Below are 17,046 nucleotides of genomic sequence, written 5' to 3'. Positions count from 1 at the left end.
TCTAGGGGTATAATGAGAATTTTAACCCTACAGGGGCTGGAGGAAAGTATTCACCATTAGGCCGTAAAAAAATTAAAAATTAAAATTTCCAATAATATATACGTTTAGATTAAAGTTTCTCATTTTCAAAAGGAACATGAGAAAAAAAGCACCCCAAAATTTGTAACGCAGGTTCTCTTGAGTACTATGGTACCCCATATGTGGGTATAAACCACTGTATGGGCACACAGCCGGGCTCAGAAGGGAAGGAGCGCCAATTAGCTTTTCCATTGCAGATTTTGCTGAAGAAGTTTCTGAGCGCCAGGTGCATTTGCAGAGCCCCTGTAGTGTCAGCAGAGAGTAAACCCCCCATAAGTCACCCCATTTTGGAAAGTGCACCCCTCAAAGAATTCATCTTGGGGTAGGATGAGCATTTTGACCCCACAGGTGTTAGAGGAAAGTATTCAAAATTAGACAGTAAAAATTAAAAACTCTAATTCTTCCAATTATATGTTTGTTTAGTTTGAAATTTCTCAATTTCACGAGGAACAAGAGAAAAAAATTACCCCAAAATGTGTAATGCAGGTTCTCCTGAGTAAAAAGGTACCTCATATGTGGGCATAAACCACTGCATGGGCACACAGCGGGGTTCAGAAGGAAAGGAGCGCCAATTAGCCTTTTCAATGCAGATTTTGCTGAAGAAGTCTCTGTGGCTAGGTGCGTTTGCAGAGTCCCTGTAGTGCCAGTGGACTAAAATCTCGCCATAAGTCACCCCATTTTGGAAAGTGCACCCCTCAATGAATTCATTTTGGGGTGTGGTGAGCATTTTGACCCCACAGGTATTAGAGAAAAGTATTCAAAAGTAAACAGTAAAAATGAAAAACTCGAATTTTTCCAATATGTTCCTTCCTTCAATTTCACAAGGAACAGGAGAGAAAATTCACCCCAAAATCTGTAACGCAGGTTCTCCTGAGTAGAACGGTACCCCATATGTAGGCATAAACCCCTGTATGGGCACATATCCGGGCTCAGAGGCAAGGTGCGGTGGTCAGAGGCGACGTGCGGTGGTCAGAGGCAACCTGCGGTGGTTGCGTGTAATCTGGCATGATTACGGGCAACCTGGGGTGGTTATGCGCAACCTGCGGTCGTTACGAGCAACCTGGAGGGGTTACAGACAATCTAGAATTGTTACAGATAGACTGAAGTGCTTATAGGTAATCTGGGGTGTGTACATGTAATTTGGGGTGGTTACAGGCAATCTGGGGTGATTACAGACAATCTGGAGGGGGTCACTGGCAACGTGCGGTGGTTACGGGCAACGTGCGGTGGTTACGCGCAACGTGCGGTGGTTACGCGCAACGTGCGGTGGTTACGTGTAATCTGGGGGGTTACATGCAATCTGACATGATTACAGACAACTTGGGGTGGTTACGGGCAACCTGCGGTAGTTACGGGTAATCTGGGGGGGTTAGGGGTAATTTGGGAGTAAACTGCAATTATTACTATAATAAAAAGTGTGTGTTTTATTTTTTTTGTATGTTTTTTACTTTTTGCACTTTTACACCTTTATTTTCTCTATAATACTATGATTACTGTGATATTTTCTATCACAGTAATCATAGTTCAGTGACAGAGACCAAATTGGTCTCTGTCACTTTAAATTTTCAGAGTTGGCTGGTTGTGGAGTGCATGCGCACTTCATAACCAGCCAGGACGCCGAGGAGGAAGGAGCTCCAGGATCAGGTGAGTATATGGGAAAGGGGGGGTGGGGCACAGTATCACTTTTTATCCCCTGTCACCAATCATTCATGGTGACAGGGGATAAAAAGTGCCGGGGAGCACATGGCACAAGTGATCAGCGGTATATAGTATATACCGCTGATCACTTGTACTGGGACCCCACAGGGGGGTCCCCGATCACTGCCCCATGCTCTCCGCTACCTCTGGTGGCGGAGAGCATGGGGCTTTCATTCATTTTTACTATTTGATCACTGTGAACAGACATTAGTCTGTTCACAGTGATGGCGGCAGCCATCTTGTATCTGATGGCCGCCTCGGGGAGGGGGGGGTTAGATACTGGGGCACTAGGGGGGCTGATCTGGGGTCTGTTTTCACTTATTTCATCTCCCCCCATTCACGGTGGGGGGAGATGAAATACAGCGGCGGCACCGGCCCATTAGTGACCGCCATATCGGCGGTCACTAAGGGGTTAATGGGGGTCAGCTGCAGGATCACAGCTGATTCTCATTATCTCCGGTGCTGTACTCAGATGAGAGCGGGATTGCTATCTCTGCAGCGATCCCGCTCTCATCATAAAGCCCCGTCAGAGCAGGAACGTATTTATACATTCCTACTGCACTACCCCGTGCAATAGGAACGTATATATACATGTTACTGACGTGAAGGGGTTAAGGTCCGTTAACACAAAAATATTATCTGACAGATTATCTGCCACAAATTTAAAGCCAAAGTCAGGAACAGACTATAAACAGAGACCAGGTCATAAAGAAAAGCCTGAAATCTCTCCTTTTCCAATCCATTCCTGGCTTTGGCTTCAAATCCTGGCAGATAATATTTCTGTGTAAATTCGGCCGATTATCGCTCCGTGTAATAAATACAACAATCAGCCGATGACAACGATCATCGGTTGATCGTTGATATAGGTTAGAACCTATATTTGTCGGGTGCCGACCACGCACTGCTATGTGTAATAGCGGTGCACGGCTGGTGACTGACGATATACATTACCTATCCACGCTCCAGGGCTGCTCCTGCGATCCGCTTCTCCCTGGGTCCCACGCGCTCTAGCTTCGGGTTCCGGCCTGTGATTGGCTGAGCGGCCTGTCAGCTGACAGGCTGCTCTGAAGCTACAGCGCGCGGGACCCGGGGAGAAGCAAACCGCAGGAGCCGCCCTGGAGCGTGGATAACCTCCCGTTCAAACTTGCCAGTAATTCAGTTGTTTTTCGAGGGAGGGGTATGGTGGTTTTATCCAGTGACAGTATGGTGATGTTGTTCAGGTCTGGTGTGGCAGTGTTAAATGTGATGCCTGGAGCCAGGGCCGCCATCAGGAATTTCAGGGCCCCATACAACCAAAGTGTCTGGGCCCCCCACATTAATAAAAAAAAAAATTGTGTGTTCGACCCACGCCTTGCTGGGAGGTATAATTTGGATCAGATCAATTCTAGAGAACTGGCTCATATACCCCATTTTCCCCAGTGGCTTAAAATGTAACCTCTGTTATACAGTTATAAGATTGTAGAAACTAAATGTGAACAAGGTGCAATTTAAATGTCACCATACAGACACTTACTTGTATAGCTGTCTCTTGTGCTCTGTATGCAGTGCATTATATTCACCCCTGCAACGTACAATTTATAGCGTGTCTACAAGCCCAGCGGGGCTCATTATGATGGAGACTAAAACTTATACAAGAGTGGGGTAGGGGTTCCCCTGTATTCAGAATGCTGTTGAGTACTAGGCAATGCCCCGTTTGGGGTTATTGAATTTCGAGGGTCTGGGGGGGCTGTCTGGTTTGTATATGTTCACCAATATCCCCCCCCCCCCCCCGGTATGCTCACTAACATAGAATATGTTGATAAGGCTAATATAATGAGGCTGTTCCATGTTAGTGAGCATATACAAATCGCACCCCCCCCCCCCCAGGCAGACTAGTTTAGCTCACCCAAGACAGTGATAGCGAATACATGGCGGTGAGAACGCTTTCTAGGAGATCCTGTTTGTGCAGCAGAGGTGTCTTTATCCTGCTCTGCATAGACCCTCGAAATTCAATAATCCCAGACGGGGCATCGCCGAGCACTCAACAGCATTCTGAATACAGGGGAACCCCTACCCCACTCTTGTATAAGTTTTAGTCTCCATCATAATGAGCCCTGCTGTGCTTGTAGACACGCTATAAATTGTACGTTGCAGGGGTGAATATAATGCACTGCATACAGAGCACAAGAGACAGCTATACAAGTAAGTGTCTATTTGAATTGCACCTTGTTCACATTTAGGTTCTACAATTTTATAACTGTATAACAGAGGTTACATTTCAAGCCACTGGGGAAAATGGGGTACATGACATGAGCCAGTTCTCTAGAATTGATCTCACACACAGACACCAGCACACATGTATACAGACACCAGCACACATGTATACAGACACCAGCACACATGTATACAGACACCAGCACACATGTATACAGAAACCAGCACACATGTATACAGACACCAGCACACATGTATACACATATACAGACACCAGCACACATGTATACACACATACAGACACCAGCACACATGTATAAAGACACCGGCACACATGTATATATAAACACACAGACACCAGCACACATGTATATATAAACACACAGACACACACTTACTCTGACCAGGGAAGCTCCAGGTCCCAGGTGCTGCAGTCCCTCTCCTCACACAGCGGCTCCCTGCCCCTCCTTCTCTGACATCCCAGCACAAGTGAAAGCAGGAAGAGGAGATAGTGAGGGGCGGGGGCCCTGTGTCTCTACTGCTTCCTGCCTGTGCGGTACAGCTGTCAGTAGCCAGTATGCAGGGAGGCTGGATGGCCAGGCCCCCCTGGATCCTTGTTTGAGCTCGGGCCCCTGACAACTGTACCCAGGGGCGTAGCTAAAGGCTGATGGGCCCTGGTGCACAATGTTAGCTTGGGGCCCCCCCATCTCACCCGATCAGGCAAAGTCATATCTAACGTTATATCCAATTACTCTAATGTGCCACGATGTTCTAATGCACTGTCACTGCCTCCACCTCATGTACTGCACTACTGCCCCCTATAATTAATGGACTGTACTGTGTCATTGTCTAATCATTGTATTCCAATCAATCCAGCTGAAAAACTACAACTCTCATCATAAACTGCCAGTTGGAAACAATGGGGGTTGTAGTGCTGCAACCTGAAGAGCCACATGCTGCAAAACTACAACTCCCATAATAAACTGTCAGCAGGGCACGATGAAGTTTGAACTTCTGCAACCTGGAGAAATCACCTGATATCACCTGCAGTCCTATGTAACACCACATAACACAGTGGTATCTCTGAGTACAGATAATGTAGTAGATTTCACCTGCAGTCCTATGTAACACCACATAACACAGTGGTATCTCTGAGTACAGATAATGTAGTAGATTTCACCTGCAGTCCTATGTAACACCACAGATAACACAGTGATATCTCTGAGTACAGATAATGTAGTAGCTGTCACCTCGGGGCGCCCCTACTAAATGATGTTCTACAAAATAAGAAAAGTGTCATACAGTGACTCACAGGTGACGTCTTCTTTGATCTGAGGTGTCACTTTCCCTTTTCCTCTCCATCCGGCCCAGACCTCCATGATGATTTCTTCCAGATATGTTTCATCTTTTCAGAACCTGCGAGACAAACAATTTAGGCTCCGCACATTTCTAGCAGCTTCCTTTCCTTTCTCCCCCCTGTAGGCTCCCATAGTAACTGCGCTGTTTGGTGTTATGTGCAGTAAAGCGAGTAGGAATGTGGGATGCCCCCTGTATGTAGGATTCCCTGCTGTGCCCCCATGAGCTAATAATGCCCCTAGAGGTGGCCCCCATGAACTAATAATGCCCCCAGAGGTGCCCCCATGAAATAATAATGCCCCCAGAGGTGGCCCCCATAAGCTAATAATGCCCCCAGAGGTGCCCCCATGAGCTAATAATGCCCCCATACACTAATAATGCCCTGAGAGATGCCCCCATGAGTTAATAATGCCCCCAGAGGTGCCCCCATATACTAATAATGCCCCCAGAGGTGCCCCCATGAGCTAATAATGCCCCCAGAGGTGCCCCCATATACTAATAATGCCCCCAGAGGTGCCCCCATGAGCTAATAATGCCCCCAGAGGTGCCCCCATATACTAATAATGCCCCCAGAGGTGCCCCCATGAACTAATAATGCCCCCAGAGGTGCCCCCATGAACTAATAATGCCCCCAGAGGTGCCCCCATGAACTAATAATGCCCCCAGAGGTGCCCCCATGAACTAATAATGCCCCCAGAGGTGCCCCCATGAGCTAATAATGCCCCCAGAGGTGCCCCCATATACTAATAATGCCCCCAGAGGTGCCCCCATACACTAATAATGCCCCCATATACTAATAATGCCCCCATACACTAATAATGCCCCCAGAGGTGCCCCCATACACTAATAATGCCCCCAGAGGTGCCCCCATATACTAATAATGCCCCCAGAGGTGCCCCCCATGAGCTAATAATGCCCCCAGAGGTTCCACCATACACTAATAATGCCCCCAGAGGTTCCACCATACACTAATAATGCCCCCAGAGGTGCCCCCATACACTAATAATGCCCCCAGAGGTTCCACCATACACTAATAATGCCCCCAGAGGTTCCACCATACACTAATAATGCCCCCAGAGGTTCCACCATACACTAATAATGCCCCCAGAGGTGCCCCCATACACTAATAATGCCCCCAGAGGTTCCACCATACACTAATAATGCCCCCAGAGGTTCCACCATACACTAATAATGCCCCCAGAGGTGCCCCCATACACTAATAATGCCCCCAGAGGTTCCCCTATACACTAATAATGCCCCCAGAGGTGCCCCCCCCATGAGCTAATAATGCCCCCAGAGGTGCCCCTAAAATAACAAACATCCTACTCACCTAATTCGCGCTGTGGCTGCAGGCAGCAGCTCTTCCTCCTCTTCGGGCTCCATCTTGCGAGCCGCAGGGACGGGACTTCCGGCAGGCGTGATGACGTCACATCATCACGCCTGCCGGAGAGAGGTCACGTCCCGGCCTCCCATAGGCTGCTGGTATGAAGTGCCAGCAGCCTATGGGAGGGAATACAGGAGTAGGACGCTGACAGGTCCTGCTCCTGTATTCTGATCACTTTAATGTTCCGCCCGCTCACTGTGCTGCGGCCGCAGCTTCTCGGGATGCTCAAAAACAAGTGGCAAGGGGGGCCGGGCGGGCCCCCCCCCCTCTTAGGGTCCGGGCCCCATACGGCAGTACCACTTGTACTGCCCTATCGGCGGCCCTGCCTGGAGCTATTACCTACCAATCCTGTGGTGAGAATTCCTTCAGACAATATGCAGACAGCTCTAATCATTGATTCAATGTGGACATTTGTTTATGTTTTAAGCAGTTAAAAACCATGAAAAACGCGATTCAGACAATGTCTACATGTGGAGAAATGAATGTGGCCAAAACCAGGTTCCCATTTCTTCCCCAGTAGTCATGTGCTGTTACCAGGATTATTGGCCACATGCCTATTGGTTACCGCATGAGGGTCTGGTTTCGGCTGCACGTGCAAGTTAATATGGGAACACGGCCTAAGACTGATCAGATATCAATATGATGTTCAGAAACTAGAAAACTATCCAGGGAATCAAATTTTCTCTATTATCTCTTTATGGAGAACTCTATCAAAGGCTTTGCTGAATTCCAGATAGGCCATATCTACGCCATCACCTTTATTCAACACTTTTGTGACATAATCAAAGAAATCAATGAGATTAGTCTGACATGATCCGCCTATCAAATTGTTGATTCTCAGGTGATCCACCATCTTCTTTTTTAGAAGAGTTTCCATCATTTTTACTACTACAGATGTTAGGCTAACTGGCCTGTAGTTACCTGGCTCTTCTCTATTATCCTTCTTATAGATGGGTATAACATTGGCTGTTCTCCAATCATCAGGAACATCTCCTGTAAGGAGGGATTAGTTACACAGGGGGCAGCATTCACAGATCCGAGTTCTTTTGGGGAGGACCCCATCACGTAATTTAACTTCAAACAGGTAAGTTCCTCTGCAACTTCAACCACTGAAACCATTGGGGCTAAACCCATATAACCGGAGGCTGTGCCCAACCATACTGTGATTGTGAAGGCCTCCTCCTGAAAACACTGAGCAGAAGTAGCTATTCAAATAGTCAGTGACCGCCTAATCTCCATCAACAAACATATTCTCCCCATTACTTATTTTAGCTCTCAGCTATGTCAGCTCTCCATTCATTTTTATATGAGGCTAACTGTGGTGTGAACACTGCCTAAACAGCAGTTTGGAAGGTGAATTGCAGCTGACAGAATAACTTTAGATACACAAAATACACGTCATTACCTCTGCTGAGCATCTAATCTTGTAGCTCAATTTCTTTTTAAAGTAAATGATTTACATACATTACTATAAGAACAAACACTTGTGAGTAGCAAAATAAAACTTTATTGAAGTGAAGACTACAACTCAGGAAAAGCACAAATTTATTATGTCTCCAAATATCCTTTGTACATACATTCATACCAAATAGTTTAGTAGGTTTATTGAGACGATCAGGGAGGTATAAATGCCCCAAGATGTTGCTGACTGACTTGTGATGACTTTCCTAAAAAACAAGTGGTGTAGTATGAACAAGCGGCTAATAACCCAATACAAAAAGCAAACGTGCACCACCATATCCTAGAGGCATGAATGGCTGACTGTCACACCCTACAGAGGACAATAGAAATTGCTTTGGTTTTCATTGAAATTAAGTTGTACAACCTGAATTTCGGTATGCGTCTTGGGTTCCACTTCGAGATCTCACCTTTATATTAGCAGCAGACTGACACTGTCCTACATAATAAAGTATCATAAAGCAATTCATAATGGATATGTATCTGACTGTATCCGATTTCATAGAGGTTGCTGCAATGTGGACAAGCGATTACGAGGAAAGCAACCTAAGATATTACAATGTTTTCTGTTGTGAATACCAAATTCAGGTTTATACTAATACAACATGAATATGGACATCAGCACCATTACTTCTTCAGACCTTCCTATGGTTAGATGGGTTACAGCCTGTATGCTAGTTGCACCCTTTAAAGGAATAATTTAAAATTCTTTTAAATCAACTGATGTCAGAAAGTTATATAGATTTGTAATTTACTTCTATAAAAAAATCTCAAGTCTTCCAGTACTTATCAGCAGCTGTATGTCCTGCATGAAGTAGTGTATTTTTTCCAGTTTGACATGGGGATTTATACTGCTCTGGACAGTTCCTGACATGGACAGAGGTGGCAGCAGAGAGCACTGTGTCAGACTGCAAAGAATACACCACTTCCTGCAGGACATACAACAGCTGATAAGTACTGGAAAACTGGAGATTTTTAAGTAGAAGTAATTTACAAATCTGTCTAACTTTCTGACACCAGTTTATTTGCAAGACAAAAAAAAATCCCCCTTAAATACAGAAGGCAGCCTTTTCCTACGTCTGGGTGTAATGGGTCTGATTCCATTCTTATACAGTATTAGTTTAGACAACAAAGTTCCCTGCACTTTGGGAAAACATTCTGTCTCCTCATTCCCATCAAAATCCCTGAGGTGACACTTTGTCCATGATCCCACAGTTGCGTAAAAAATAGTAGTTTTTGTAAGTGATTTTGGCCTAAAAAGAAAATCTTGTTTTTATTTTATTTATTTTTTAACTCGATGGTGATTCTTGATTTTAGAGAATCATTAGAAGAAAAAAAAAAACTTTTGACATATCACAAACAAGTCAAAAGTATTGATCAGTCAGGAGGGTCTGAGTGTTCAGACAGTGACGGGAAAATGAGCCGGGGGAAGTCCGTGCTTACTTCCGCTGCTACTGCAAATTTTAAGAAGAGCAGCAGTCTATATGATTGGCGGGGGTAAAATTGAATTTACAAATCAGGTGGCAAATTAATCAAATTCATTTCATTAATCACCCAGCCCTAGTGTTAGGTTAGTTTTGTAACAGTAAGCCAATACTAGGAATTAAAAGGGTTTTCCCACCTCGCCTTTTTGCTCTTGGCCCCGCTCTTAGGGTGGGTTTACACTGAGGAATTCTCGCAGATTTTCAGGCGGATTCCACGTCACAATGCGCGCGGAATCGCACGGCATTCTGCCCATAAAGAATGAACATTGTGAATGCACATTGGCTTTAATGGGCTTTCCACTTATTTGTTCACACAGCAGAATTTCTGCGCTGAAAATTCCGCCGCGGATCCGCTTTCCGCCTGAAGAATTGGCATGTCTTATCTTATAGGAGTCAATGGGGCTTTAATTCTGCTTGAAATTCTGCTTGAATTCCGCTTACATTCCGCTCAAATTCTGCTCCTATTCTGCCAGAGCTGAAAAGGCGAGGAATTTCAAGCAGAAACTTTCCTCTACAATTCCTCGAGAATTCCTCAGTGTGAACCCACTCCTACTTCCAGGTACATGCAGGGGGAGCGAGGGCAGGACGCAGCAGTGCTAAGGTGAATGTGCTCGTCTCTGCTGCCTCCCTCTGAATTGTATATTGTCCAATGACAATCCAAGCCCTGGAGACATGTGGGAGAGGGAGATGTAAGTAAACTAAAGGGCCTTTTACACTGGCCGATTATCGTGCAAAAAAATTCGTTGATCGCAGCTGACCTCAAAATCATTGTTAATTGTTTGTAAACTCATTTGTAAACACTCATCGTTCACAGTATATAGATATAAACGCAATTATGACCGTTCACAGTATATATATACGAACGCAATTACGATTGCATTAACAACTTTTCATAGTGATTTATCTTCTCGTCTAAACGCCTATTGTTTAAAAGAATAAAATCACTGATTGCCGTTCGCTAAATAAGAGAGAAAGCGATTTTTCTGTACGTGTAAAAGGACCCTGTAAGTATACAGCTCCCGACCACCAGTCCAATCACTGCTCGGCCACTTCTATCATAGCTGAGTGCAGTGGTCGTGATTCTAGGCAAACGCTGTTAACGCCACAGTGAGACAGAGTGGCCAAACTTCAAAAGAAAGTAATGCATTTGCAAAATTGTTTTGTTTTGCATTTCCCATCACCTAACAAAAGTTTACGTAATGAAATACCCCTTTATGGTGCGTTCACACCTACAGGATCTGCAGCTGATTTTCTGCAGCAGATTTCATTTAAATAACTGAACACAGCATCAAATCTGCTGCAGATCTGCTGCAGATCCTGTAGGTGTGAACGCACCCTTAAACATAAACAGAGAAATAGTTTAATGGAACCTCTTCTGCTTTTGGCAAAGAAATACTCAAAATACTGGTCTACTGCCATGTAAAAGTGGCCTTACTGATACTTAAGGGCATTATGGCAGCAGACACTTACTAAAGCTATCTTTGCATTATAGATTGATGTTTTTGGGACATATTCTTTATTCAAGTTCAACTTCAAGGGAAAAAATTATCAAGAACTGCACCCAGTGTAGACCGGGAAAAGTTGCGAATGTTTGTACAAAAACTCAGAGACTTTGCCCCAGTCTTGAATGTGCTTCTCAATAAATCAAGGGGAAAATTTCAGAGCCGCTCTTAAAGGGGTATTACCACCACCTAAACTTTTGTTAGGTGATGGGAAATGCAAAAGAAAGAAATTTTGCAAATGCACTTCAAAATTGCTTTCTTTTGAAGTTTGGCCCCTCTGTCTCGCTGTCATGTTGACAGCGGTTGCCTTGGATCCTGACCAACACTTTCAGCTATGGTGGTCGGGAGCTGGTAAATATGTTTGCACTTATTTTATGTCTCCCTTTGTCATCCCACATGTCTCCAGGGCTTGGATTGAAGTAATTGGAGATGATCGAACAGCGCTGATGTTCAGGTTTGTACGAACTCGAACCATCAGCATTTGACTCCCGCAGTCTTCCCGTTCCGTGGGGAAGACAGCCCGAGTCCCGCCTGGAAAACAGGAATGCAACCTATGGCCCAGGCTGTATTCCGGTTTTCCAGGCGGGACTCGGGCTGTCTCTACCTTCTCCAAGGTACAGGAAGGCAGCAGGAGTCAAATACCGATGGTTCGAGTTGGTACAAACCTGAACATCAGTGCTGTTCGATCATCTCTACAAGTAATGGCAAAGGGAGACACAGCTGAACCGAGCTCATTCAGCTTAGCGCCACTGAGTGCTCATTCCCCCATGCACCAAACCAAGAAGTGTAGGACACAGTGGGGCCGAGCTGAAAAAGAGATGGGCAACCCCTTTAGTAAATTCCTCTGTAAGCTTATAATGTGACACTCTATGTGCCAAAAAAGTGTCTAGTGAGCTTGGTAAATGTGGCTTAAATAAAGACAATCCTTGGCCATGCTGCTTTTGGTGTGAGAATATGGAAAAAGTGTAGACCGTGGCACGTTTTAACTTTTTTTTTTTCTGGCACAAACATATTAATCTGTCACCCACAATAATGGCTTGTGTGGCACCAAATACCAAACTAAATGTGGGCCCATGTCTTTAGTTTGGCCCAAGCTTCTTCAGGGTGTGAAGCCAAAAAACATGCAGGTAGTGTAGGAGCAAGTCCACATTTCTCATCCTTAACCCCCAAATTATCCCACATCAAATGGGGCAAGTCTTGCTTTGTACAAATTCACTACATGGAATAGCTTTTTTTATTTAAAAAAAGAACACACCTTGAAACTACAGTGTGAAGCTAGATTCCCTTTGTAAGTTAATAAGCGAATAAGTACAATGAGTAACAATGTAAGCTACAGTATATGGTCATCAATAATTCATTCTAAGCATTTTACTGTCATGCAATGGATAAATATCCCACCTACAGTAGAAGCTTACAGAACCCTGAAACATATATTTTCACCTGGTACTGAGAGTGGAAAGGTCAAATCAGTGTATATTGTACATAAAATACAGATCACTTATATAAAGCTTTCATATCCTTCAGAAAGTGCTTAAAGCAGTACTCCGGTAAAAAAAATGTTTTTCAAATTAACTGGTGTCAGAAAGCTATACAGATTTGTAATTTACTTCTATCTCCAGTCTTCCAGTACTTATCAGCTGCTGTATGTCCCACAGGAAGTGGTTTATTCTTTCCAGTGTGACACAGTGCTCTCTGCTGCCACCTCTGTCCATGTCAGGAACTGTCCAGAGCAGCAGTACTGTGTCAGACTGGAAAGTATACACCACTTCCTCCAAGGCATACAGCAGCTGACATCTATAAAAAAAAAAAATCTGAAAAAATCTAAAATCTATATAACTTTCTGACACCAGTGGATTTAATGGAATTTTTTTAACATAATATTACAATACAGCCTTAAAGAAATCCAAGAGTCCTTGTAGCCATCTTTCTGCAGTCTATTCTCTCTATAATCCTCCCTCACTTCTTATATGTGACTTTTGCCTTGCACGTTTCTACATTACTTTGGCCATAGCAAAGGCTGGGAATACATTCAGATTTAGTGTTTCCGCCATACAAATATATCACATTTCCTGTTTAGATAAATATTAAATATTCTGAGCAGAATCACACTGGTTTGTATGTGTATATATATCATCTGTATTATATATAATAGTTATTCTGAAAATAATCTACAATCGAACTACTCTGCATATATCATCTGTCATAGCAGCCAGGCAAGAAAGTACAAAGATCTGACTCTACTGTAATGTATAGTTCACTGTATATACTGAGCGATCAATAAAGCCTGAAAAGCACTTTCCACATTTGTAGTTGCTTAGGTAGCAGCTGGTAAGCGTAATTACTAATATAATGGCTTCCTGTACTAAAAAAAAAACCTTCTTCTTCCTGTTCGGAAACCAGAAATCTTACAATGCCACAATGCACAGTTTTCTATTTTTGCCCTATAATTGTCATGCCCTGTAATGTTCTGCCCGGATGAATCACATACAGGTATCTCCAGTATAATTAACTCCTCATATCCTTATATCATTCTCACAGGGGACTGGAAAGCTGGGATGTGAGAGAGTTGAAAAGCCACGATTAGGGGAACAAAGTGATCAATAGTGATTTTCTTTTCCTTGCTTATTTTTTCACTTGCAGGCCCATCACTTTGCACACATCTGTCACAGGGCTAGTGGGGAAGGGAGCATGACATCTGCCATGTTCCTACCCCATTAGGGTATGTTCACACTGAAATACACCGGTGTATTTGATATATAATGTTGGTCTGTGTAGGATTTATTATATGTTCACACTGAGTAAAATAGGCGGAATTCCGCCTGTCTCAAGTGTGTCATAGCATCTCTATGGGAGAGCGAGCGCTCCTCCGCTACTGCCACTCATGTCACTTGTCATTTCTTTGAGCGGCTTGCAGCGGAGGAGCGCGTGCTCTCCCATAGAGATGCTATGACACACAAAGAAAGGCGGAATTCCGCCTATTTTACTCAGTGTAAACATACCCTTAGAACCATGCAGGAAGCATTGCTGCAGATGTGTTTAATAAAGATGGGCCTGACTCGTGCATGCTCCGGTCCACTCGCATTAGAATACCGGTCACTGACAAAGTTAGATGCAGGGCTGCATTCAACTTTGTCAGTCACCGACATTCAAATGCAGGGCGAGTGGACTAAAGCATGCACAAGTCCCGCTCACCTCAAATGTTTAATCCTAAATCCTTTCCCGATGCTGTAGCTAATGTTGCGCACACTTCACTTTTCTTGCAAACAAGAAAGATGGAAATTACTGTATAGGTGCCAGTTCTTCCTGCTTGTCAGAGAATACGATGCTGCTGCTCTTCTTCTATGACAAAGAAGCCAAGAATCGTTGCGGAGCATGCTAACCATTAGGGATCCCTCCGCCTCTCAAGTGAATGCATTAAAAGGGCAACAGACAGTACTCACATGGCTATTAATAGAGAGTACAGAATGTGGCGGGACTGAAGGTGGGGCAATATAACAACACTGGAATGAGTATACGCTGTATCGGCACAGAAACAAGATAAAATGTACACGCAAGTGTTTTCTGACCTAAAATTCTATGACTTTGTGGGATAACCTCTTTAATGATCACTTGCTTGTGACATGAGACTAGAACAGCTATCCCCTGATAAAATCCAGCCAAACTTCTCAGATCTCTCCAGCATCCTTGTGAGAAGGATTCAAAGCTAAGTTAAAGGTAATATGTCATCAGAAAATGACCTAAGTTTTAAACCAAGTCCTTACGTTAAACATATTTTTTATTTTTTGGTGATTTTTTGCCCTAGTTTTTTATTATACTATCTATATATTTTTTTTTTTAATTCAGTTTTTATTTTAGGCTTAAAGAGGTACTCCAGGCAGGGGTTATTTTCAGTGTACGGCAGGGAAGGGGGTTATATAGAAGCCTCTGGTCACTTACCTCCCAGGTTCTAGCGCCGGGTCCCGGATCGTGCCGCCCTGTTCTCCGTTACGACCACTGAATGGCTGAGCTGCCTTGAGACGTCACGTCTCAAGTCGAAGCTCAGACCAGGAAGCGGCACCGGGACAGGAGAGCGGTGCGGCACAATCCGGGACCCAGCGCTGAAACCGGGGAGGTAAGTGACCAGCGGCTTCTATATCCACCCCCTTCCCGACCGTACACTGAAAATAACCCCAGCCCAGAGCAAAATTGCGCAGCGGAGCTCTCCATTGCGGAATCCCGGAATTGTCTCAGTTTTAAACAGTGTGTCTACAAGAGGGCTCGTGGCTCTCCGCTCAAAGAATTGACATGTCGAACCCTCTGTTAGACAAACTGTTTGACAGTGAGGCAGGCGGCAATTCCGCCAATTTTACTCAGTGTGAACATACCCTAACAAAGAGCACTGTCTTGATTTAAAGATAGAAAACTTTAACTGTCAGTGTCATCATAGAAAACTTTTGACATGTCATAGAGACATGTGAAAAGTTTTGATTGGTCCGCGTCTGAGTGTTCACACCCGTACCAATCGTCAGAACGAGTGGGGAGAGGACGCTTTGCGCAGTCCCTACCACTTGCTCTCCCAAACGGTACAGGTCTGAACACTTTTTCTTGACTAAACTGAGACTTCCAGATCATTTCCCTATAGTACAGTGACTGGTGAAACCAGTATATAGATAACACAGACTGGAGTACAGTGACCAGTGACAGCAGTATACAGATAACACAAACTGGAGTACAGTGACCTGTGACACCAGTATATAGATAACAGACAGAAGTACAGTGACAGGTGACAACAGTATATGGATAACAAAAACAGGAGTACAGTGAGCGGTTACAGCAGTATATAGATAACACAGACAGGAGTACAGTGACCCGTGACACCAGTGTATAGAGAACACCCACACAGGTACACACAATAGCTGCTACTCCCAACTCAGCATCCCCTGCCTATGGCCCACTGTGCTTTACAGCATATACAGCATACTAAATGCTGGAATAATAACTCAGGCAAGACAGCAGCCCCCATAATAATGAACAAAAAAATTACAATCAGAAGATAGAAATAGATTAGAAAAAGAGCAGTAAAAGATTCTAGGTGATACATTACCTTTAACTCTGTTAAAGACATATGTGAGACATTGACAAAGTATCTTGTTACAATCTGCATGCACAAGCCCAGAGCAGAATCGTTCTAGTGAAAAAAATAAGTGCTCAAGTGACCATTTCACTAGTGGACTGTGGAACTGCACAATTCATTCTGGGTAAAGAAGCAGTATCCTACATTCACCAACTATTCCAGGGTTCCTTAAAAGAAGGTCTAGAACGAGCACTGAAGCACAAGCAACACTGAAACGGCCAACCGTCTCTATAAGGAAGGTTCCGAGAAGAAGTCAGCTCCAGTATATATGGTATTCTAGCCCGGGGCAAGGTAATATGATATGTACCGCTATACGTCCTGAGGGCACATCTGAATATTATCTAGTAGCATTAGTGGAATATCTTAATGCCCAGTTATTCCCCACTGATACATGCTCTAAGCACTTGACTTCTACTGGGAAGAAAGGCACAACGTGGATGTCTGGGATGCTGTCCACCACGTCGCTCCTGCTTACTAGGCCATGGGACACACAGTGCACAGGCAAGGAGTCGCGGTTTCTGGTGCCGAAGGGCACGTCTAATTCTCTGCCCATGAACAGTGGTCTGCACCTCTGCCCGACCTGCAGCCTCCACCAGTCTCGCCAATCCTTCTTTTTGCCTTGCCACTCGTAGCTCAGCTTGCAGAAATACACAATGGACCTGTTGTACCCGCATCTCTAATGCGCACAGCGCCCTTCTGCGGCCTTCTACCGCCAGTAACCTGCGCCGAGCCTCTATAAGTTCCGACCACGGTGGACTCGGGGCGACTGGAAAAGGTTCA

The sequence above is a fragment of the Dendropsophus ebraccatus genome, chromosome 5 (assembly GCF_027789765.1).
Source record: "Dendropsophus ebraccatus isolate aDenEbr1 chromosome 5, aDenEbr1.pat, whole genome shotgun sequence".
Lineage (NCBI taxonomy): Eukaryota > Metazoa > Chordata > Amphibia > Anura > Hylidae > Dendropsophus > Dendropsophus ebraccatus.
This window is presented reverse-complemented; position numbering follows the sequence as displayed.